Raw genomic sequence first — 24,904 nt, 5'->3', positions numbered from 1 at the left:
CCAGGGCAAAGCCAAGAAGCCGGGGTGGTTTCACATCACTTTCTCAGGCCACCCTCCGGCCTGGGTGAGGCGGGAGGGTGGAGTGGCTGTGCCTGGTTTTGCGGGGGGAGGGGGGGTTGGGGGGTGCATACAGAGGCTCAGAGAACCTGGATGCCGCCCAGGAAGACGCAGTGGAGTGCTTCAGACCTCACCACTCAAGGAGCCCTGGCCCCACCCCATGAGCCAGGTGGGTGGCGAGTGGTGAGCTTGGTGGCTCGTGTTGGGAGGGAGCGAGTAGGCGTCGTGGGCTCTCTCGTTCCTAATCGGAAGACAGGAGGGGGCTGAGGACCCGCTGCACTCACTCCTTGGCTCCAGGGTTTGGAGTAAACGGTTTCCTCGGAAAGAGCACTCTTAAGGGGGTAGGCAGGGGACCAAGTGCTCGCCCGCCGCATGAGGGTGTGTGCACGCGCGCTCGGCGAGCCCGGGCTCTTTGTGTCCGAGCCCGAGCGCGCGTGCGTGTGCGGTGTGTGTGCGTGCGTGTGTGTGCGTGCGTGCGTGCGTGTGTGTGTGTGTGTGTGTATGTGTGTGTCCGCGTGTGGGGCGGGGCTGGCGCCCGGCCCCGCCCCCGCCCCGCCCCCGCCCCGGCCAAGCTGGTATTTTTCCACCCAGCAGGATGGGTGATGCTGAGAGCTGCCTGCTCAGACAACAGACACGCGAGGTCAGGAAGAAGCCGCTTATAAATTACCGCTTCCTCCGCGCCGCCGCCAGCGCCGAGCTTCTGGTCCTGCCTGCAGCACCGCTCGCTGGCCGGCGCCGAGTCCCGAGGACCACGAGCTCAGAGGCCGAGCCCAGCCTACAGGGAGCGCCGAGCGCGGACCCCGCGGGCCAGAGATCGAGCCGGCTGGCAGCCCTCGGTGAGCGGAACCGAGCGCAGACGAGTGCAGCGACGCGGCCGCCCCAGGTACCGAGGGAGAGGGAGCCGGGCGCGCGGAGCCCCCTCCCCATCCCCGCGCCCCAGCTAGCCCCGACCTCCTCCCCTCCCAGGGACCCCGTTCCGGCGCCCCTTTCACCACCCAGGGAGGGACGGAGGGTCGCCCGCTCAGTCCCCCTGCGGGGCTGTTACTGTTTCCCGGGCGAAGAGGCTCGGGCTTCTCGTGCAGGAGCCAGGTGTGTGTGTTTGTGTGTGTCTCTTTTGGTGTCTCGATCTCACTGGGGGTCTACATGTATCTCCGTGTGTGTCTGTGTGTTTCTGAGGGTGGCTGTTTCTCCATGTTCCCAGCAGCATGCACTTGTGTGTCCCAATGTGTGCCTGCTGTTCTGTGACCTGAGCTGTACATGTGTGTGTTCTAGTGTGTGTCTGTGATACCTGTGTGGCTGTGTCTTCAGATGTTTGCTCTTGTGTGTCCCGGAGTGTGTCTGTGTGAACCTGTGTGTGTGTGACTGTATCTCCGAGTACGTGGCTGTGCACGTGTGTGTCCCAGAGTGTGGCTCTGTCTCTGGGTCCCTGGTTTCGGACACTCATGTGCTCTCGACTGTACCCGAGGGAGTGTCCCCGGTGCCTAGAGGGCCACACAGCCAGAGCTGGTTCTCCAGGGCAGGCGCTGAGTGGGTAGAGGTGACAGGGCGGCATGGCTCCAAGGGTGCTGCCTGTGTGCAGCGTGCAGGTGGCAGTGCCAACGTCCAGCAGCCTTCAGTGGCAGGATCCAGGCCCCGAGGGACAGCTGGGAGCCAAGTGGACAGCGGGCAGGGAGAGCAGGACACATCCATCTCTAGACCTTTCCCTTCCTTCTGGGGGTTCCTCTTTTGAGCTGGAGGTTCTGGTCCCCCTCCCACTAGGAAAGCCAGGGAGAGGATCTCAGAGATTTCATCCTCCAGCCGCTGAGGTTTCGTCCTGGACCGGAGGGGGACCTCTGGGCTACCCTCCCTGGCACTCAGAGGGAGGTGTGTGCTGGGCAGGGCCACCGGCCTGGCTATTTTGGTCACTGCCCAGCCTCTGCCAGATCCTGGCCTCCCCCAAGACCAGCCCCAAAAGCTTGGGAGGCAGCCTGGACCCCCATTTCCTGCCTGGAGAAATAAATCAGCTCAGTAACCCCCCGGACACTTGAACAGAGGGTCTCGGGGCTGAGGTTAAGAGGCACGTGGCTCCATTTGGACTTGGGTGAATTGGCCCATGCTTTGGCACCGCTGATGTTCAAATAAATGTCATGGGGGAGATCTTTTTTAAATTTCTTTTTAATTTTTTCTTGGCTGGAAAGGAGGGGATCTCATCCAGAGTCTCCCAGCCAGAAGGAGTTTATTTTTATGGGAGAGAGCGGGTGAGCGCTTAGCAACCGCCTGCCTCCCTCTCGACCAGGGAGTCATCCGGGGAGTGTGGGGTGGGCACAAGGGAGGTGAGGTGTGGGGGCGGAGTGGGGGGAGGAATTTCATCAGGATGGTTTTGGGGGCGTTTGGACGGGGCCCGAGGGCACTGGCTGAGAACCCATCATAGCGTAGGAGTGGGGGACTGGCTAGAGGTCTTGGGCCTGGCTCAGCCCCCTGTTGACCTTGGGCAAACTTTTTTTGTCCTCTGTTTCCTCATCTGTAAAATGGGTGGAGTAAAGTGGTTATGGGGTAAGCTGAGAACGAAAGGCAGGAGCTCTTCCCCAGGGGGCTGAGTCCAAGTACTGTGCCTCTGTCTTAGTCGGCAGGCGACCTTGGGTGATTCCCTCAGCCACTTTGAACCTCAGCTTCGCTGTCTGGGCAGCAAGGACGCCAAAGCCGGCCTCACTGCGTCCTTGAGGGGATTGAGGGAGATGAGGCTGAATAAGCCTGTGGTAAGCTGTAAAGCCGGGCTCGGCTTCGGAGCTGCCGATTAGAGGGTGTCACGAGGTCCTAGGTCACTGTGGTATGTGGCAAGGGCCAAGGCTCACTCTCGAGCTCTTGTCCTTCGGGGATGTCCTTGTACTGACCTGTGGCGCAGCCACAGTCACCTCCCCTGCCCCTTCCCTCCCAGCTCATCCTGTGGACATCCGGTCCCATCCGCTTTGTGGAGTCGGGAGGCCCTGGCGAGCGGGTAGTGCCCCTTTTACAGATGGGCAAACTGAGAGCCGCCCAGAGGACTTTGCCTTTATTGCACAGCAGCAGGATTGGGCTTCAAAGGCTTTCCCTGGGCCAGCCGCGAGTTTGGGCTCTGTGGGGCTTTAGTCACTGATGTCCTGGGGAGTTGAAATTGGACCAGAACCTGGGGAGAACAAGGGACAAAGGCTCCAGGTCTTCAGGGTTGGAGGGTGAGGGCGTGGGCCCCATTGGCACCTGGATTCTACCCCTGGTTACTCATTCTCCCTTCTCTGTGCCTCTCAGGGAGCCCTGCCACCCTTCCTACTCAAGTGTCAGCCCCCCACGAGGCAGTATGGGCTCTGGGGATGGTGTTTTCTATCACCTATCAGCCTATCAGCTTGTCAAAGGATTTGGGAGCTTGTGAGACTTCATCTGGAAGTCTTTCCAAAGGTCCCGAAATGATAAGACACTTGTGAGTCATTCAATACATTCCTGTGTATAGGAAAGAGGTGAAAAATAAATTACAAGGAACACCTGGGATGCAGCCTGGTCACAGCTGGAAGGGGTCTGGGTGGGAATTCGGGCTGGCCTTGGAAGCCCAGGGCCACCCGCCAGGTGTGGGCTGACCACCGCCCGCCCCACCGCCCCGAACTTCTGCCGAAGGTCATAAGTGAGGGTCGGATTCTTCGGGGCTACATCTCCGAAGAATGCAATCCCATGTTGCAATCCTGTCTCCAATCTCCATGTTGGCTAACTTATCTTGGCCAAAGTGTTTGTTTGAATTTACGGGTTCTGGGGAGGAGCCCTGGGTGTGGAAATGCCCAGGGTGGCCTTCAAGTGTGAATGGGAGCTCTTTTATAACATGCCTTGTTTCTTTGCTGTTGTCAGTTCTGGCCAGGCACTGGATTTGGGGTAGAATATTGGCTTTCGAGGATCTCATAGCCCAGAGGGAGATGGGCAGCACGGCAGCCGCTGTGACCATGCTGTGCGTGGGTGCCGGTGCTAAGCGTGCCCAGATGGCAGGGTCGCAGGCAGAAGGCATTTCAGCTTCTTAGAGGAGGTGATGCTGGAGCTGGCAGCTTCTGTGGGCAGAGGAGCAGGGTGGGCTGGCATTCCGGGATGGGGGCATAACAGGTACAAAGGGACAGGGCATGAAACAGCCAAGCGTGTTTGTAGAACAAGCCTCGCAGGGACCCAGCTGGAGAGAGGAATGAGCCAGGTGTGGCGGGCCTTGAGCGCTGGGTAAATGGGGTTAGGCTTTATTCTGAAGGCAGCAGAGATAGAAATAGCATCAGGCTGGGTTTGGGGACAGCAGTGTCGAAGCCAGTTAAACCCGGGAGTCCGGGAGACCCTCATGGTGAGTGAGGAATTAGGCTGAGGTCCAGGACCGAAGGTGGCCGGGCCACTGCTAGTCAGGGCACAAAGCATTTTCCATGCCAGCGAATCTTGCCCTGAGCTCTTTTTGTAAACATGGGGTGAAGGCCCGGACATGCTGTCTAACAAGTACACAGGCCATTAACTGTGCCTCTGACCTCCCCGGAGCACACAGCCCTGGGGCCTTAGGTGAATTACATCTGTCCTGGACAAGGCTTCTTTTGGGGTTTCCCTGCCCACCTCACCTGCTCAGAGGCTCCTTTTGGAAACCTAAGCTGAGGGGCAGGGATTAGGGGTGGTGGGGAGAGGGCAGAGAGAATGGAAATTGCTCTTCTGTTTCTAAAAACCAACATAGAAACAACAAATCACCCAACACAATCAAAGGGGGAGGGGGTGTGGGGGGAGGGGCAGGTCGCCTTAACTCTAGTCAGGCATCAGAATTACCTGAGTGACTTTGTACAGATTTCAGGTTCCCAGGCCTGGACATATGGAATCTGAATCCCCAGTGGGTGGAGGCTAGGAATCTATATGTTTAAGTTTTCAACTGTGACTGTTAGAAATATGAATATGAAAATTGAGATATAATTTGCATTCAGTGAAATGCAAAGATTCTGTTACAGTTTGTTGAGTCTGATACACCCGTGTAACCACCATCCAGATCAAGATATAGAAAATTTCCAGCTCCCCTGGAAAGTTGACTTGTGCCCTTCCCCTCCCAGAGGCAACCAGTTTCTGATTTCTATCACCATTAGTTTTGCCAAGCCTAGAACTGGATGGATTTGTATGGTATATACTCTTTTGTGTCTGGCTTCTTTCTGCTCGATGATTTTAAGATGCATTCATGCTGTTGAGTATATCAATAGTTCAGTCCTTCTATTGCTGCGGAGTAAACCATCACATGGATGCCTCACAGTGTGTTTATCCACTCTCCTGTGGATGGACATTTGGCTTGTTTCCAGTTTGGGGTGATGATGAACGAAGCTTCTGTGAGCCTTCGTGTACAAGTCTCTTCGTGGGCGTATATTTTCATTTTTCTAGGAGTGGAAGTGCTGGGGCGTAGGGTAGATGTTTGTTAACTTTATGAGAAACTGCCGAAAGAGTCTCTTTTAATTACGAAAACAGTAGATCTCAAGCAGTACAGCACTGTACAAACAAAAGGTGATTCTTAAAGATCATTTTTTTTTAAAGTGCAATCTAGTCTTCAGTCATCTGTCCATCATCTCTATCTTCCTATAATAACAATAAAAGCCTTTAAGATTATACATTTTCCTCTGCATACAGCTTTGACTGTACCCCTCAGATATCTAGATGGACATATATTCCTTTTTATTCTTTTTAGATCAGTTTTCATTTCAGTTTTGATTTCCTCTTTGACCCAGGGTTATTTAGGATCATCTGTTCAGCAAGCTAGCTGTAGTTCTGTTTTGTTGTTAACGAAAATGACATCATACTGTTCTTGGTTCTGCCACTTAACACTATTCAAACAACAGACCATTGTGGAACGGTCGCTTGTCAGAACATACAGATCTCCAGGCCATTCTGAACAGCTAGTCTGCATGTGGGAATCACTGACCGAGTCTGGCTTAATCACCGAGTCTGTCTTAATCACCCCGAGTACTGCCACCTTAGTGAATGAAACGCTTCCACCCGATGGCTTTGAACTTACTCTGAAGGTGGGCAGAGAAGCAGCCCAAGGCAGCTCCGTATTCTGAGATGGGAAGGAACCAATACTTTTTCAGCACCACTAGGTCCTATCTCCCTTCCTGCATTTAAGCCCTGTGCCTGACTTGGGGGTTCTTATCTCCATCTTCTGGAAGAGTTCATCCAGTCTCAGAAAAGTGACTTACCGCCCCTCACACAGCTGGGACCTGGGAAGGAGAACCAGAACCCCTGCCCATCCTCGTTCCACTGCACATGCTTTTTACTGAGCACCTACAAGGTGTCTGGCATAGGGCCAAAACCAGAGGGAGGGATAAAGAGACAGAACAGCCCCTGGGCTCAAGTAGCTCACAGTCTCACAGGAGGGGAGAAGATCTGTATCAGGAAGAGGTTAATGAACAATCCCAGTGGATTATGCCAAGGGCAGGCAACCCAGGGAAGGTGTCAGGGAGGGTGCGCGGTCCACTGGCTGGGAGTGTGGGGACTTTGGGGTCATGGAGTTAAGCCTCCCTGCCCACCCACTTAATGGATGAGGAGACTGAGGTCTGAATGAGGCCTAGATCAACAAGAGGGCCATTATTCACAGACTTAAGGTTCTCCCCCCCGCCCCGCCCACTCCGGCCCACCTGCCATTCAGTGCTGATGAAGTTACAGACAGTGTTTTTACTTCTGTCTCACACTTTCGATGACTCTCTTCACAGCTCTCCGATCCTGATTGTGTCACAGCAGTGGGAAGGGGGATGGAAGGGCTAAGCCATACTGATCCGAACGATTCCTTGGGCTTGGCTGTGCAGGAGACACCTGCAGCATCTGGAACAGGGCTTCCTGGGCAGCGGGACCACCTGCTCAGGGAGGAGCAGGGAGCCTGGCTCTGGTGGGCAGCTCTGGCCACTGTGTGGGACAGAATGGAGGCAGTTGTGAGAGGGCTGGCAAGTGTCCCTGCTGGAGGGCGGGGCAGCTGCCTTCTGGTTCCGCTCACCTTGGGTCCTCACTGGACAGACACCGGGCCCCCAGCTTTGCCCCCGCCCTCCTCCACTGAGAGGAGGCTGGGACCACATCTCTGTGGGGTCCCTAGTGTGGACATTCTGAGAGTTTTTTCCTTCCCACCGCTCCGCTTTGCACACGATGAGGGAATTCTACCATCCACTTTCCTGCAGAAAGTCCTTAACACAGCCAGGTTGCTGTCACCTGGTGGCGGTGGAGGGGTGTGGTTGGCCTTGGGTTTCAGCAGAGTCATGCTTCCTGGGGGAGGGGCTTCAGAAGGGGGCGGTCCTGAAGGCTCTGCCCTTTTGCCCCATGGCCATTTGGCACCTGGAGACAGTCAGCCCTGATGGCGGACTCAGGCCATGATTTTAAGAACATTCATTCTATCACCAGATGGCACCTGGTGTCTCCTCTCTGGGCGGATGCCACCACAGCTCAAGACAGCAACCTCCTCACCAGCCTCCATGCCTCCTGGGCTCTGTAGCGTCGGGGGCCAGCTCTCAGCATGTCACTCTCCTGCTCCCAAGCCTTCTGTAGCTCCCTAATGTTTTGTGAAATCAAGTCCAAACTCCTTAGCCTGGCATTCAGCGCCCTTCATGATCTGGCTCCTGGCCAATGTTTATTGTCATCTGCCACCACTTCTCTCTGTTCCCTGTGATCTGGCTGGCTTCTGCCCTTAGTTCCAGCCTCAGGCTCTCAGCCCTGCCCAGACCTCAGCCCGAAAGGCTCTTCCTCCCTTCCCTCCTGATTCCCACTCTTCGAGGGCCAGCTTGAGGCCACCTGCTTCATGAAGGCTTCCTGGAACCCCTTAATGGTGCGTGGCACATCGTAAGCACCCAGCAAAGATCCTCTGAGTCAAAGTGGACTTAACCTCGCCCTGCTCTGAGCCCTGTGGACCTTCTGGCTGGAACCCAGGCCTGTGTGGTCTTACCTTTTTTCCAGCCACCTGACCAGAGGCATATCAGGGGAGTGACAGTTGCCCCAGCAGCCAGCCAGCACGGGGCCTGGCACACAGTAGGTGCCCAGCACAGAAATAGAGGCCGTCTGATTCCCTCTTTCCTGAAATGAGAGCCTATGATTTGAACATCTGAGTGGGTCCAAGCTTGGAAATTATATCCACCCATCACTATCTATCCTTCCAACGAATGTTTTTTCTAGACCCTGTCGTAGTCCCTGGGGATGTGGCAGGTGAACAGGATGGACCAACTCATGCCGTCAGGGAGCTGACCACAGGAGTTAAGTGAATTGTTACAGGAACACTGTGACACCAGGATTTGGATGTCCTTGGCCACTGACTTGCTGTGTGACCTAGGAAAGTCCTTTCCCTGCTCTGTCCTAACCTGTAAGGAAGCTTCATGTTTGAGGGAAATACCTGCTGGGTGAAGGGGGGAAAGACCCTTGTTTCTCTCTGTTGGGGAGCACATGTCACTACATGGGTGATGGTCCTGTGGGATTTGATTGTAGTCCCATTGGTTTTCAGGATGTTTTAGCCCTCGCTCTGAAAGCGGGTACCCGATTTGGGGACTGGAGTTCAGAGATGCTCTGAGCAGAGCTGTAGCGACAGGATTTTAGTGGAAAACACTTCCTTGGAGAAGAAAGTGGGGTTTCTTTTAAAAATATTTATTTATTTATTTATTTGGTTGTGCTGGGTCTTAGTTGCGGCAGGCAGGCTCCTTAGTTGCGGCACGTGAGCTCCTTAGCTGCAACAGGCGAACTCTTAGTTGTGGCATGCACGTGGGATCTAGTTCCCGGACCAGGGATGGAACCCGCGTCCCCTGCATTGGGAGCGTGGAGTCTTGAGCACTGCGCCACCAGGGAAGTCCCAGAAAGTGGGGTTTTATTCCATCATTGGTAGAAGAGTATAGATCAGAATAGACCTTTAAAAAAAAAAAAAAAAGACCCACCCTGCCAGCCTCTGTTGCCGGGACTGAGCAGAATCTGTTTCTGCTTCCACTTCTCACCAATGCAAGGTGTGGGCTGTTTGCAAAGGATTGCATCCCAGGCCTGAGACAACAGTACTCGTCGCTGCAAAATCTTCCCCCACGGGCAGCTCCAGGCCTCCTGTATGGTTTGTGTTGTCCACTCAGAGTTTTATAAAATCGAGACAGTGTTTTTTCAATGTGGGTTTTTTTTTTTTTTTTTGCATCTGCCTCTGGCCATTTGGTTTCTCCGAGTGGAGCGGCCCTCCGTTGCTTGGGACCCGGCTGCCTTGAGGCAGGGACATGCTGCCTGTGGATCCTGGGCAGGTGGGAGCCTTCCTGCTGTGTTCCTTCAGCAGGACTGATGGTGCAGCGTAGGGAAGAGGGATTCCTACCCCTTTCAGGGGACCCGTAGTGCTTTCAAGGGGCATTTCAGGGCTGGAGCAGGAGAAATCCAGCCACCCCTACCTGCGCACTGCTCTGTGGGGGGCTGGGGGGGGTGGCCTGGCTGCAGCACGCACCTCCCAGGGCAGCCCCCTCTGCCAACCTCTGCTGGGAGTTCCGGGTGGCGCTGCAGGCGGAGAGGGTGATTTGCCTCCTTGAATGTAGAGCGTTCAGCCTTCTGGAGAGCAGACCAGGCAGCCGGTCTCTGCCAAAACCCGCACATCTGAGATCTGTCATTTTTTCGGTGTATTTTGTTGCCGTGGCTGAGCCGTGAGTTAAGTCCGATGGTTCTCACCTACTCGCTAAGCCCTGTGTCCCCTCCCCTCTCCTGAGCCGTCCGGGGGGGCTTGTCGTTAGTTGGGAAGCCGGGGAAGCTGGAGAATTTTTCTTCCCTCTCTCAACATTTCATTACCTTTGACCCCTGCCTGCCATTCCCCCAGGCCTAGGGGTTGTGGGTGCATCTTGGCTCTGCCCTGGGATGTTGCAAGAATGACAGTAGTAATTATAATGTATACCAGCACTCCTCAGACTTGGAAGAGGTAGGCCTCACTCGCGATCTTGTTAAAATGCCCCTTCCCCGGCAGGAGGGCTAAGGTGGGGCTGAGATTCTGCATTTCTAACCAGCTCTCAGGTGCTGTGATGACGGTCTGTGCGGGTAGGGCACACATTGAGTAAAGGAGGTTAATCATGGCTTTTGCCACACTTTGTAAGCCAGGCCCTGTGCCTTATAAGCATCATCTTCCTAACCATCACAAAAGGTACCATCGTTCCTATTTTGCATGTGAAAAGCTGAGGCCCCAGAGAGAGCAGGTAACTCGCCCGAGGTCACACAGCTGGGAGGCGGCTGAGCCAGGCCAAGCTCTCTGGGCCAGTGCCACCTTGGAAAGGCTGCTGGTGGGGAGGCCCTTTTCTGCTGAATGGTGTCCGTGGTCCAAAAGCCACAGGAGGCTTTTCAAGGCAGCCAAGTCGGATGTAAATCAAGGAGAGCCAGGGGCCAGCCAGGCCGCGCTGACAGCAGGGTGGCCCAAGGCAGTGTGTCAGGACCAGGCCCGCTGCGGGATTTGGTGCTGGCGCGCGGCCTGGTTGGGGGAGCAGCTGGGGGATGCTCACAGCTCCTGTACGACCGGCGTGGGGCCTGCCTGGAGCCCAGAGGCACCAAGTCACACTTACTGCCTCCCCATTATTTAGATAACTCCCAGGATGCAGGGCTGGCTGGAAGGGTCAGCATGGGACAGGCGGAAGCTGGGACCTGTACTTTACTTGTTTAAAGGCTGGCTCATCCTTGGAATCACGTGGGCACTTTCCCTTAATTGGCGGTCTGCTATGGGGACTGAGGGGCTGTGGTCTGCCTGGCTGGGCCTTCATTTTTACACTAGACACCTGGCCCAAGCAACTGGGAAGAGTAGAATACGTTTAGAGTCTGGGTCCTCAAAATGTGGTCACTGGGCGAGCAGTCTCAGCATCACTGGGAGTTTGTTAGAATGCAGTATCTCTGTCCCTACCCCAGCCCTGCTGGCTCAGACCCTGGGGTAGTACCCAGTCTTCTGTGTTTTAACAAACCCTCCAGGCTTAACTTTGAGAAGGGCTGATTTCTCCATCTCCAGCCAAATGCCCAGGGGTAGGGGAAGATCAATCCTAACCTTTGCAATTGGCTAGAGTGCCAGGGCTGCAGGAGGACCGCAGATGTCATTTCATCTGTGCCTCCCTTTTCTGATGGCCTGAGTGTCAGAGAGATAAAGAGACATGCATAAACTTACACCGCAAATTCAAGGCAGACTTGGGTCTGGGTTCTTAGGGTTGCAAGTGGCAATAATCAGTTCAAACATTTACTGACTCCTTTAACAGAAAAGCCCAGAGTCGTACTTCAGGTATGGCTAGATCCAGATGCTGAGAGCTGTCACTGGGGCTCAGTTTCTTTCTCTCCCTTTCTGGCTCCATGTCCCTCCTCTGTTGGCCCCATTCTCCTTGGGGTGCCCCCAGCTGCACAGGGTGTTGCCCACCCGCACCCCCAGCAAAGCCATCCCAGCCTAGAAAGAGCTTTCTTTTTTCCCAATATTTTCAGCCCAAGTCCCTGTTGTCAGTCTCAGTGTCCAGTCTTGGTCATGTGCCTGTCCTGGAGCCAATCATGACAGCCCTCTGATTGGCTCAGCCTGGCTCATACACCCAACCCTGGAAATAGGAGGTGGGCTCAGCCCACCCAGAACCCCATGGGCTGAGAGTGGCATGTGGGGGTCTCCAGCGGGAATAGATGCAGGCTGTCCCCAGAAAAAAGGGTCCAGGTGCCAGCACAGTAGCTAGAGATACAGGGACTTGGTGCCACTTTTATTCTCCTCTGAGTTGGACTCATGCAACTGCTAATGTCTCACCTCAGATAAAATTATACTCTCGTTCCTCTGGTTCCTTTAACATTGTGCCTGTAATTGTGCATTGGAACATGCTACCTTCATTTCCCCTTTGTCCCTCTTCCCTTGGTATGGTCCTGGATAACCAGGAACACATTGCCACTTCCACCACCCACACCTGCTGCAGACATTACTAATCCACCCAGACTTCACAGAACCGTGCCTCCACCCAGAGAATGAAGCCTCGATGGCATCCGTGTCAGCCCCTATGTGATTCCAGGCTCCAGGAGAGTGGCAGCCTCAGCTGTTTTGTTCACTGCCGGGTTCCAGTGCCTAGAACAGTACCTGGCATATAGTAGATGCTCAATAAATAATTGACTCAGCATTCCTACACGCAGTGCCTCAGACACAGTGGGTGCCCGTGTGAGCCTGGTGAACATGGAAGCCCAAACACGGCAATGAGGTTGTCTAATTTGGGGGACAGGGGGCTCTGTAGACTGCTGGACCCCAGTTCTGAGTCTGGGGAAGAGGCTCCAAGGGCAGGGCTGCAGGTACAAAGAGGAAAGAAGTGAGCAGCCCTGGAGGCCTCTCTGCTCTTCCACCACAACCCCCTTCCTTCCCTGCTAATCTGTTTAACTTGTTCATTGAAGTGTAAGCTCTTCCTTGATAAGGAAGCATTTCCTGGTTTTCTGCATTTTTTATTCCAGGAAACCAGGAGAGCCTTCCAGCACAGCTCTGCCGGTGGAATGAGGCAGAGGTGATCTGCCCCCACTTGCGTTGTTTCCCAGCCAAGTCCAAAAGAACAGAGGTGGTCTATTTAAAAAAAAAAAAAAAGCTTCAGGGGTCAGTCACACTTGGGGAGTGCTTGGCTCAGCACAGTTCAGCAGGCTTCCTTGGTGCAGTGATGCTCAACCTCTAACCAGGTGATGAGTATCAGGTTCTCCATCTGGCTTCGGCGCATCCCTGTGCTCACAGGGGACGGTCACTCACAGACCTGGGCAAGTGGCTGAGCTCGTGGGGGGCTTGGGGGAGCGCGGACTTTTGGGTTAGGGCTGGGGAGCTGCTTACCTGTTCTCAGCCAGCAAGAAGAGCCTTTCCCCTCCTGAGTGCAGGCTGGGCCACCCACCCCTCCCAGCTCTGGTTCTTGCCACTGACAATTTCAGGGATGCTGGCGAGAGGTGTGTGAGCGTGTGCCTGTGTGTGAACACGTGGTGTGTGTGTGTGTGCATGCATGTGTGAGTGTGTGCAGGAGCACCCGGACGCCTGGCTTTCCCCCGCCCCAGCCCCACTGGGTGTGGACGGGGCCCCTCCCAGTTGTGTGTGCTGGGTGGTCACACGGAATAGAGTCTGGGTCCTGAGTACATCACACCCTGACCAGATGTCTTCTTTCCTTCTCTGCCTTCTGTCCTTGCAATAGGTCCAGAGCGACAGCGCTTTGTGAGGAGCCTCCAAAACGTAAGTGGCATTTGACCTCCCCCTGGTCTCGGTGTCTCGCCACGGGTGGCAGTGACCCACGGTGGGCGCTCAGGATCCCAGAGGAAGAGACAGAAGCCCCGAGGCCCCAGGACCTTGTCCACAGGTCACCTCTGGGTGGCGGGTCCACGGCCCGGCTTGGCCACCTGTGCACATCGGTGGCAGGGAGGTAGCCCTGCAAATGGGCTGAGCACTGATTTCGGAGTCCTGGCCTGGACCCCAGACTGGCTCTGCACCAGGCGGTGAGGAGGCCTTCGTGGACTTGATTCTAAGGTTCGGGGTCAGAAGCGTGTGAAAGGGTGAGCTGCTTGGCTCCCAGCAGACAGGATGCTCTAGGAATCGGGCTGCTGTCCCAACTATCTCTTTATTGAACGTTTTATTTTTAAAAAATTGAAAACCTTCAAGAAAGTTGCACGAATGTTACAATGAACTCCTCTAAGTCCTTCACTTAGATTTTCCCATTGTTAACATTTGCCTCCTTTGCTTCCTTGCTTTAATATATGCTATGAAAACAGTCACATTGATATCCTGGATCACTGGGGAGTTTCAGGCACGCTGTCCCTCTACCTCTAATCCTTCAGCATGCATTTTGTAAGAGCAAGGCCATTCATTCTCTTATATAAGTACACAACGATCAGCCCTGGAACATTTAACATTGACACAATTCTGTTATCTAATCTAAGAACTTAATGACGTTTTGCTGATTGTCTAGTATTTATAGAACCTCCCGCACCTCCACCCCAGTTCAGGATCACAGTAGCGTTTTTAAAAGGGGTTTAATGGGGCAGGAACCTGACTCAGTCACTTTTCTGCAGCTGCCTTCTACACCTTGATTTAAACATCCTCACTGTAGGGGCTTTCAAAGAAGTCTTTGACTCGTGACATTCAGTAAGAAGTATACTTTACAGCAGGATGCCGCGTGTACTTAACACACGCGTGAAACTGAAATGAAAGTTTCACGAAATAAAACTCGTAGCCTCACCGTCTGCAGGGCCCTCTGTTCTGTTCTGTTCTCTTTTATGAAAACGATAGCCCTGACCCTCTAAGTCGATAGATTGCGCGACCCACTAGTACACGCTGCTCTGGAATTTGGAAAACCTGGCTTCCTGGGCAGAAACTTCTCGGGATCCAGCTCCCACAGGTCCGGGGCCGGGTTGGTTGATCGGGGTCCCCTAGGAAGCCAGGACCGGGAGAAAAGCCTGAAGACCCTTGGCCTCTTGCTGCTGGTGGTGGACCCGATTCCACCGCAGTCATCAAGCTCCCAGCCCTGGGTCTCTGTCACCGGCAGCCGCAGGCCTCCGGCACCACCCAAGACCCGCTCTTCATGCTGTGACATCAGATGCGGAGAATCAGGCTGGCGTATCCCTGGTGGTCAGGAGATGCCCCGCTTCGGGTCAGCCTCCAGAGTCACCACTGTCATAAACAGCAAGAGCAATGATCGCGAACATTTACGGAACTCTTTAGCAACGTTCACCATGCTGCCGAGGGTTTAATGACAGCAGCAGATTTATCCTGCACCCGTCCTGTGACGGGCGCTGTGGTTCCACCATTTATTGAGCGCTTGCTCTGTCTCAGGCCGTGCTAGCACCTGAGTCGCCTGCAGTCCTCACAGTAGCCCTGTCAGGTGGGCACTGTACAGTGGCGGTCCCCATTGTACAGATGGGGATACTGAGGCTCAGAGGTGGTGAACTGCCCGCCCCCTCACCCCCAGGTCACACAGGATTTGAACCTGGTTGATCTGACCCTGGTACCAACACCATCCAGCATGGCCCTCCCCTCCCCCTCCCCCAGGCTGGAGCAGACTCTGGTCCAGCCCCTTCCTGAGGCCTCTCACTGGTTAATGAGTAGCCCAGGGCAGCCAGGAAGCCAGGTGCCTGCTGCTGTGAAGCTGGAATGTGAGTTCTGCTTCCAGATAAAGAGGATCTTGTGCAAGGGGCTTGGCCTTTAGAGGCAATAAACAGAGGCTGGCCACGGTTCCTCTCCCTGAGGCTTGCTGATCCGTCCATACTTGGTGGGAGCCCATTTTACAAGAGAGGCCGCTGAGGCTGAGAGGCCTGTGTGACGCCTCCTCCAAGCAGCCCTTTTGGTTTAGTCTTGCCAGAAGTGCTCACTGCCGCCTGACATGGCAGGCAGTGGGATTTGGAAAGGAGGTGTCTTTAGAGAACAGTTGTCATCTCTGAAGTCTGAGCCCTGCTGGGTGTGCGGCCTTCAGTTCCCACCTGCGAAAGGGGATGGTGATCGCTCTGGAGCCGCCGCAGGGTCAAAGAGATGACAGATGTGTGCATGTCCGTTGGGTGTTCAGCAGACCCTGGGGTATTAATGAACCTGCAAAAAATAGTATTCCTGAGCTGGGGGCAACCCAGGTAGTAGAAAGTCCTTGGAGCTGGAGAGTCAGACAGCCCAGGTTCAAATCCTGGCTCCATCCCTGGCCAGCTGTACAACCTTGAGAGGGCAGTCAGAGCCTCTCGGAGCCTCCTGTTCCCCACCTGTGAAATGGAACAGTAACAGCCCCGGGAGGAGCAGAAAGTGAGTATGGGATCAGGGGTAACGATCGGTCATCACAGTGGGGTTTAGAAGCGCGCAAGGGGCCTAACAAAGTCAGTGCCCCGCACCCAATAGCCTTTCTTTTACTTATTTATTTTTTTATAAATTTATTTATTTTATTTATTTATTTTTGGCTGCATTGGGTCTTCATTGCTGCGTGCGGGCTTTTTCTAATTGTGGTGAGCGGGGGCTACTCTTTGTTGCAGTGTGTGGGCTTCTCATTGCGGTGGCTTCTCTTGCTGCGGAGCACAGGCTCTAGGCACACAGGCTTCAGTAGTTGTGGCTTGCGGGCTCAGTAGTTGTGGCGCACGGGCTCAGTAGTTGTGGCGCACGGGCTCAGTAGTTGTGGCTTGCGGGCTCAGTAGTTGTGGTGCACGGGCTCAGTAGTTGTGGCGTGCGGGCTCAGTAGTTGTGGCGCACGGGCTTAGTTGCTCCGCAGCATGTGGGATCTTCCCAGACCAGGGATCGAACCCGTATCCCATGCACTGGCAGGCGCATTCTTAACCACTGTGCCACCAGGGAAGTCCCCCCAGTAGCATTTCTTATCTCATCTCCCATGTGGGATCCCCTGAGCAACTCCCCCCCACCTGAAAATCGGATCCAGCCTCTTGGGTGCCCAGGAATTTTAGGGAGGGGCTTGTCGTGAGAATTCCAGTGGGGCCTTCTCCACCTGTGCCTCCCCCGACCTCACCGCCCTCCCTCCGCAGCTTGTAAACTCTGGCAAGGGAGGGGGTGTCGGTACGACCTCTGACCATCCACCAAAGCACTCGCTGCCTAGAAGGGCCAAGACAGTGAGAAAATGGTATTTATTGTTTGTTTACCCTGATTATAAAAGTCATACAATTTTTCAAAAATTGAGATAGGGTTGGCATACAACGTCGATGTACATTTAAGGTGTACAGTGTGTTGATTTGGTCCATTGCTATTGCGGTATGAGTGTCACCGTAGCATTAGTTAACACCGCCATCCCGTCACTTAATGATTTCTTCTAGTGTTGAGAAGTAATATGTTTTTCATACAGAAAATTTGGAGAGCACAGAAAAGTCAAAACAAGAAAATAAAATTCATCTCTATTCCTACCATCCAGAGATAAGCACCTAATGGTACATTTATACACGTTTGGATGATATACCGTATTTAAAATTTTCCTTTCCAAACTGAACTCGTAGCATGGCTCTTTGGGAGCCAATTTCTCCCAGCACACCCTCCAACCTGTTTCTGATAGCGTTTTGGGGTCTTGGGTCTTCCAAGTCCAGGTTTGGCAAACTTCTTAAAGGGTTGGATAGTATGTATTTTGGGCTTGTGGGCCATGGGCTCTCACCTCTGCTATTGCAGCTAGAACCCAGTCCAAGACAATAGGCAAATGATGGATGGAGCTATGGGCCAATAAAACTTTAGTTACAAAAACAGTGCTGAACCTAGCCCAGGGGCCACAGTTTGCTGACCCCCTGTTCTAGTTTGTTTTGATTTGTTTGGGTAAACCATCATTTATTTAAGTAATCCCCTAGTGAGGAGAGATTGGCTGTGTATAGTTTCTCTTTTTTGAAAACCACTCTGCTGTGAACATTTTTTTTTCTATTTTTAATTATGGTAAAAGACACATAACATAAAATTTGCTGTCCTAACCATTTTTAAGTCTACAGTTTAGTGGTGTTAAGTGTCTTCACGTTGTCGTGCAGTCCATCTCCAGAACTTTTTCATCTTGCAAAACCGTGTGCAGTAAATGACACATTGGTCTGGTCAGGAAACTGGAATCGCTAGCATGAAGGGAGCGTGCATTTTTAAGATGCTCGCACTTGTTGCCAAATTATTGACCCTCCAGAAATTGCTCTAATGTCATCATTGACAGCCCTCAGTCCTTGAGAGAGAGAGGTGGCACGTTCCTGGTGAATGCGCTTTCAGGGTCTTAGGGGGCAGAAAATTTAAAACAATCCCTCCTAGAGGAGCTGCTCCCAGTCTGCCAGCCTTCCTTTTTTGGGAAGAACATAAAAACTCAGGAAATATAAAATGCTATGAATCCTAGGCCTCCTCCGAGGCTGATAAATACACTCTTTAGAGAGAGGAGAGGTGTGTTTAAGACCTAATCTCACCATGAGTCTGGGTGTAAATGTCTTTTGGCCTCTACCTTGCTGTGTGACCCAGGGCATGTCACTTAACCTCTCTGGGCCCCAGGGTCTTCTGTCAAAATAAACATGATGTAGAATCTCCCTTCTGTGGTTGTGGTGAGGATCAGGGAAGAAAAACTATGAACCTTCTCAGTACAGTGACTAGCCCATAGCAATTACTGAAAGTGGTACTTGTCACTGTAATTGGTCTTCCTATTGCTACTGTTACTGTTAATACTTTTGATACCTCTATCAGGGTAGGCTGAACATATGGACAATAGCGTGCGCAGCTCTTTGCAATTCTCAAAAAGGTCTCCCATCTTTCATACTTGCATTATCGTATAGCGTAGTTATTACTGTCGCCACATAACAGGTGAGAGATGTGAGGCTCAGGAAGGCAGTGGCCAGCTTGAGGTCAGCCGTGTTTCAGGTCGGGACCTGGGGTGAGCCACGTCTTTGGCTTCTTAGTCTTGAAGTCAAAGGTGCTGGGAGACGGGGCCTCTGGACCACCAGGCCAAGCAGGAGCCGCGTCTTCTGGCCTAACCTGTGGCGGGAAAGCTTGGGCCTCAGGTGGAGAGAAGATTCCTTGGCTGTATCTTCCTGTCTTGGCTCTTACCCCAACGGGGGTCACACAGGGATTTCTTCAAGGAGAGAGATTATTATTTTAATGTGTGTGGTTCTTTCCCCACACCACCAAGCAATCCTCCAGCACCCGCTGGCCATCCTACGACTTAAGTCAGTATTGACGATACTGACGCTGTTGGTGTGGAGGTAGTCTCAGGTTCCCCAGGTGAAGGGCTCAGTCCCACAAGACTGCCCCCACCCCCGACTTTAGCCCGAATGGCTGTGAATCGGAGGGTCCCACGACCCGCTCCTCGGGTTGGATTAATTTGCTAGAGCAGCTCACGGAACTCAGAGAAACGTTTTACTTACTAGATCACCGGTTTATGACGGAACGATATAACTCAGAACCCAGATGGCAGAGACACACAGGGCCAGGTGTGGGGAAAGCGAGGAGCTTTCATGCCCTCTTCAGGCGCCCTTGTCCCTGAATCTCCACGTGTTCACCAACTGGAACCTCCCCAAACCCTGTCCTTTTGGGATTTTACGGAGGCTTCATCACCTAGGCGTGATCCATTCAACCTCCAGCCCCTCTCCCCTCCGCAGGGCTGGGGGGTAGTGGGACTGAAAGTTCCAGCCCTCTAATCACTGGTGGGTTCTCCTGGCAACCAGTCTCCTTCCTTAGCTCCCTCCTAAGTCGCCTCATTAACATAACAAAAGACACCTTGATCCCTCTTGCCACTTAGGAAATTCCAAGGGTTTTAGGAAGTCTGTGCTGGAAACGCGGATGAAGACCAACTTTATCTTTTTTATCGTAAATCACAATATCACAGTCCCCCACCCACCCAGTTTTTGAAACTGACAGGGCCTTTCAAAAAGAAGAGCGTCCCACAGTGGTGAAGCCTGAGGGGTTTCTGAAGGATGCTGCTAACTGCTAGCCTGTGCTCAGCCAACAGACAGCAAGTCCAGAACCTGGGCTCCTAAAGCAAAGCAGGCACCTCCCAACCCCTGGGGCTGCAGTTGGCCTCTGGCCTCGGAGGGCCTGGCTCCCTGGGGCAGTTCCCTCTAGCACCTCCATTATTTACCCATTTGCTGGGGGACCTTGGACAAGTCACTTCCCTTCTCTGGGCCCTAGGGCTTCCCCACGTGTAAAACAAGGGTCTGGAATCATCTCCCTGGGGTGGCTGCTGGCGTGGCAGTGCCGAGCTTTGGCTACGAATGTCAGCTCTGCCATTTCAGAGTCAGGTGCCCTAGCGTAACGGGTCTCCCTTTCTGAGCTGGGTGTTCTCTGTAAAAGGGGCGAAAGTGCATGTGCCCCCCCGGGGTCTGCAGGCTTAGGAAAGAGGCCGCCCCCACCACAGCCTGGCCGCTGCTGGCACACCCTCCGTGGGGCCTTACACGGGGACCCCTGGCATCCCCTCGCTGCTCCTCCCCCCAGAGGGAGTTTGGGGTTGGCCTGCCCTCCTGCCCCTCATTCCCACCCTCCTCACCCCCGAGTCCCCCTCCTCACTCCTCTCCTCCCCGAGCTCCTGCTGTGTGGGTCCACGAGGGCCCACGCCTCCCTCCCTCCCTCCTGCCACAGTGAGGGGGACGTGGCTCTTCTTTCTGTTTTGGGGGTCCAGTGCCGGGAGCTTCTGCTTGTCTTGCTGCCCCCCTAGTCTTTTCTGGGCATCTTGCCTGCCCCTGACCATCTCCCTCATGTGAGCGCATTCTCTTGTCCGTTAAGTTCCTGAGGTCCAGAGAGACGGGGTTCTGATGAGGAATCTAAGGCTGAGTCCTGATGATCGGTGGGAAGGATACCATGATCGATTAGCAATGTCTGTTGGGGGCGCGGGATAGGAGAAGGTGGCCTGTGGGTGGTACACGACCCCCTTGGTAGCAGACACCTGCTTTGGAAAAAAGGAGGAGCTGAGAGGACTGTGAAAGTTCTGTGCAGCCACCAGGCAAGAGTCTTCTTCTGGGTGGGAAGAAAGAAAGGGACACGACTATGAGATAGGGTGACCCTCAAATCCTAAGTTACTTAATTCATATTTAGGTGGAGGTTTTCGGACTAGGCACCCAGAGTATTTGATTCCTCTTATTTTCTGGGTCTCATATTTTTGCTAGATGTGGGATGGTGGGGTGAGAACACATCAAGACCCTCTGGATGAGGTTGCCAGATAAAATGCAGGTGCACCTGAGAGGTGCAGCGGCCTGCCCAAGGTCACACAGCACCTTGACGTTGGGCACCTCTCCTCTGCTGCTTCCTGGCTGTGTGACCTCAGGTGAGTCCCATCCACTGCCTGGGCCTCAGTTGCCCCATCTGTTAAATGAGGACCGAGATCAAGATGCCCAGCGGGTGAACTGGCGCACGTAGGAGAAAGCAGCTTGGTGTATTGAAAAGTTGATGAGCTGATTTCTTATATATGTGGCTTATGAATAATAGCTGTAATAAAGTGCTTTCAGGGAAGGGTTAGTCACACTAAACAGACTAGACATTGAGTGAAGTCTCTCGCCCTAAAAGAGACAAAACTAGAAAAGCTTGGAAGGTGGCAGGTGGCTGTACTTCTGGGCAGTGATTCCTGACACCTCGGACCCCTGGGCTAGCTGATCCCCATGTGGCCAGGCCTGAGAGTGCCACGGCTGGGCACCTGGCCTGAAGTGCTTCTGGGGAGAAGGGTCCCCCCTAACTTTATTAAATTAATTTTATTTCATATTCATAAATATTATGACAGGTGCTGGTGATACAAATATAAGCAAGATATTGTCAGTTTTTTAGAATTTTACAGTCTAGTAGGTGAGACTGTGTGAAAGTGTAAATTACGTTAAATTTTGGTGATTTCTTTTCCAGTTTTATTGAGAATAAATGACATACATCACTGTATGAATTTCAGAAGTACAGCGTGATGGCTTGATTTGCATATATTGTGAAAACGATTACCACAGTAGGTTCTGTTAACGTCCATCACCTTGTGTAGATACAACAGCCCCCAACTTAAGGTCATGGGGCCAGACCTTTGACTTCCCTTGGGCCTTTCCAGTCCATTGAGAAATTCGCATGTTTTCAAACCCTTTCCAGCTCTGCTGAGTGGGGGAAAGGCCCAGGCAAGAACATTTGATGTCAGGGGAAGTTTGGGGAAAACCTGTAAGCATCTGAAAACCGAGAATTGAAAGTCTGCTCATTCAGTCATCAGGGAGTTATGGACTTGTCCTGTGGCTCAGGCCCCCGCTGGGCCCTGGGGACCCAGAGATGAGCCTCACCCTGTCCAGCCTGGGAACTGCCTGGCCTGCAAATCGGGCGTCCATTGGCGGGGTCTCTTGAAGATGCTTGGGCACCCAAAGTTCAAAGAACTTTCCCAGAGGCCTTGAATGACAAAGCATGCCAGCTGGGCACAAAAGGGGAAGGGCATTACTGGTGAGGAAGCAGCCTGTGGAAGGGCTGGCAGAGCGTGAAAGAGTGGAGCGAGGACCCCGGGGCCGAAGGAGCCTGGGGTGCTAGGGGGCTGTGTTCTGGGGTGGGAGGAGGAGCCGGATGGGTGTTGGTGTAGCCTGGTGACCCCCAGTGCCCTGCTGAGTGCTTGGTCTTGATTCACTTTGGGGAACCAGCCTGGAATCAGAGTCCTTATTTAATGCTTCCAGGTGTCCCTTAAAGGTAGTAACTGTTTAGTTGTTCTGACAACTGGCTTCTGCTCAGGAAGAAAAACAAACAAGCCCAGCCCTCACCACGGAGACCGCTTGTAGGAGAATCACAGGCGCGGCCAGAGGTCCCAAGAGGAAACCCACTCTAATGAGATGTCTAACCTAGTTTTGCTGATTCACGTGGTTTGGGGAGCACACGAAGTGCCGTGGGAGGGGATGGCGGTGCCAGCGGACTTGGCTGCTGGTTTGACACAGAACGCCGGATGGAGAAACTGTTTATTTGGTATTTTCCCTGCTTGACAGATCAGCCCTGGGTGTTTGCTTCTGCCTCTCCCAGCACTTAGCTGGATGATGCTAACAACGGGTGGAGTCCGTGTTTGTTGATTTAACTGCATGAAATGCAAGGTGGCTGATCTCTCTGGTTCAGGGGCAAACTGTTTCTCCTGAGAGCAAAGCCAGGCTTGTATTGAGGCCCTCCCTTGTACCTTCCCTTGTGTAATGTGAGGTGGCCCATTTTACAGATGGTGCAACTGAGGCCCCAAGGGGAAGAGACATGCCTGAGGTTACTATTTGCCGCTGACAAGTGGCAGAGTTAGGTTCCAACTAAAATCTCTGATGGTGACGCAGAACAGGCAAAAGCGGAACCAGGCAAAGGGTATTTGGGGAACAGAGTCTCACTGGCGGGGTTGGGAGCGGGAGGCTCACTCTTGGGGAATTCAGAGAACAAAGCTGGAGAGGCGAGGAGGGTCTTTCCTCTCCACTGACATTACGCGGGGGAGGGAATTTTGTACAACTCAGCCATCTGGGGGTCAGCCGTAACTGACTGACCAAAGAAAGAGATGAGTCAGTTAAAAAGGACAACGGATTTCTCGACTATTTATAGTTGTGGCCTAGATCTCGGGTATCCTTGCCCCCAAGGAGTAAAAGGAGACTTTTTCAGATGGCCCAGGCTCTGCACAGGGTGAATAAGCTGATTAAGTCCCAGGCTGCAGTGGATGGGACACTTTGAGGGGGGTCAGGGTGAGAAAGGTCAGAGGAGGTAGGGGTGGGGGGATGCTTCTGGGGCTGAGAGGGTGCAGACAGGCGGGTACACCATTTCCAAAAGCGGTGCAGGCCATCAGACCCCACACCCCTCCCTTCCTTTCATCAGTTCACTGAGATTAGCCGCATCCCTGGACATTAGCTCTGGGCAGGCTGAATTTAAAGGGTTAAAAGCTCTTGCTGGCCTAAGGGGCCAGTATTTAGCCATCCCAGCAGGTGTACAGACTTAAATGGGAAGGTCCTGTAGAGCACACAGCCTCAGTGAGGTGGATTCTTTTCGTTGCTGCTGTTCCGTGGTTGAGGCCGCTGGGTCCTAGTCCATGAAGATATGTGTGATGTGGGCCCGCTCAGGAGATTCTAATCCTAGCTGGTGAATTTTCCAAATGACACCCCTACCTCCTGCTGGCCTCAGTTTCCTCCTGTGTCAGGTGAAGAGGGGGACCTCCCGGTATCCAAGGTCATAGCCAGGAGATGCCCCAGAGCCCTGTGGTCGAAGACCCAGGACCCTCGAGTCTTGCCTCTTCCTGGCTTTGCAACCCTGGTTAAGTCGATTGGTCTCTCTGAGCCACAGATGGGTAAAATCCGTCATCTCATAGGGTGGTTGGAAAGGACTGGGTAAAATAGGGAACCCAGGTGCCAGGTGGTGCCCCAGACACACTTGGGCGCTCAGCCTAGGGAGCTGGTATTCCTCTCTGGAACTGACTGTGCAGCTGGAGGATTTTTCCATACATTTAAGGCATTTCAAGTGTGCTTTTTCTCCTATCAGACTCTCTGAAAATGCTATAAGTCTCATTACCTTTGGACTGGTTATAGGAAAAAAGTGAACAGCCATAATCAGTGCAAAGTGATTTAAGGAAATAAAAATATTTAGCATATTTTTAAAAAGTTACTATTAGCTAGAATCATATCAAGTGGCCAACACAGTGCCAGGTACATAATGTCAGCCGCAATTATTATTGTTTCCAGGATGTAAGAACAGCTGGAATTAGAACAAAGGGTTGCTATGACAGTGGTAGACCAGGCTCCTCATTCACTGCCGCCTGAGAGGAAGCTGGGACCCTTGCACTAGAGCCCCCAGACCAGGGGAGGAAGAAGACACGAGGATTACAGCTGAGGAATGAGCACCTCGTTCCGCTGGGAGATGGGCGGGGGGGGGGGGGGGGGGGATGGTCAGGGAAGTCTTCCTGGAGGAGGTAGCATTTGAGGATGGAGAAGAGTGGAGATGTGCATTCCAGGGCCTGGAATGGCCTGTAAAATGCACCAGGCTGTGACAGGCTAGGGTCTTGAATGCAATGGTGTGTAGTGACGGTAAGCTCTGTGATCAAGGAACCCTCTCTCTGGCTTTAGTTCTGCTAAGGGATGTTCCTAATTGGTGGCATTTTTCTGGAGAACGAAGCCTCTGGGCACCTGGGCTGTGTTGGAAGGGGCATTGTGACCTCATGAGCAAATATTCTGAGACCCAGAGCCGAGGTGCTGGGCATCTTCCGTACTCTCTCTGGCCTCCGATGGCGTCCCACTTCCCAGTGCCTGGGGTAAGTCACATTTGCTTGTCCACCTGTGTCTCTGTTTGCACACAGAGCCCCTGTCCCCTTAGAGAACCAGCCTGGGCTGTCTTCTATGATTCAAGCTTGTGAGGTCTCCGACAGCTGCAGTCGCCTAGGAGATGGTGTTCAGGGAGACTGCCCCAAAGTGGGAGCAGGAGACAAATATGGGAGCCCTTCAGTGCTTACAAGTTCTGACCCAGTGGTCCCGCTGGGGGGCCGGTTGGGAGGAGGGTCTTCCTCAGAGGCATCCAGCTCGGAGCAGGCCATGGCTCCCCTGGCTG

The 24,904-nt window shown here is 53.4% G+C and overlaps 1 protein-coding gene across 2 annotated transcripts in view; it reads left to right on the top strand.

The window, feature by feature from the left end:
* The first annotated feature begins 721 nt into the window (after positions 1–721).
* Positions 722–24,904, top strand: part of SLC6A6 (solute carrier family 6 member 6) — an 80,236-nt gene continuing 56,053 nt past the window's right edge. The window contains exons 1-2 of one of the 2 annotated variants that reach the window (XM_079933666.1): positions 722–940; positions 13,155–13,192. The gene's annotated coding sequence lies outside the window, so the exon portion shown is untranslated. The remainder of the gene's footprint in view (positions 941–13,154; positions 13,193–24,904) is intronic. The other variant, XM_079933665.1, reaches the window with a different exon arrangement.

This window comes from Stenella coeruleoalba (genome assembly GCF_951394435.1).
Source record: "Stenella coeruleoalba genome assembly, chromosome: 10".
Lineage (NCBI taxonomy): Eukaryota > Metazoa > Chordata > Mammalia > Artiodactyla > Delphinidae > Stenella > Stenella coeruleoalba.
The sequence above is the reverse complement of the archived record's forward strand: the minus strand, read 5'-3'. Positions and strand labels throughout refer to the sequence as shown.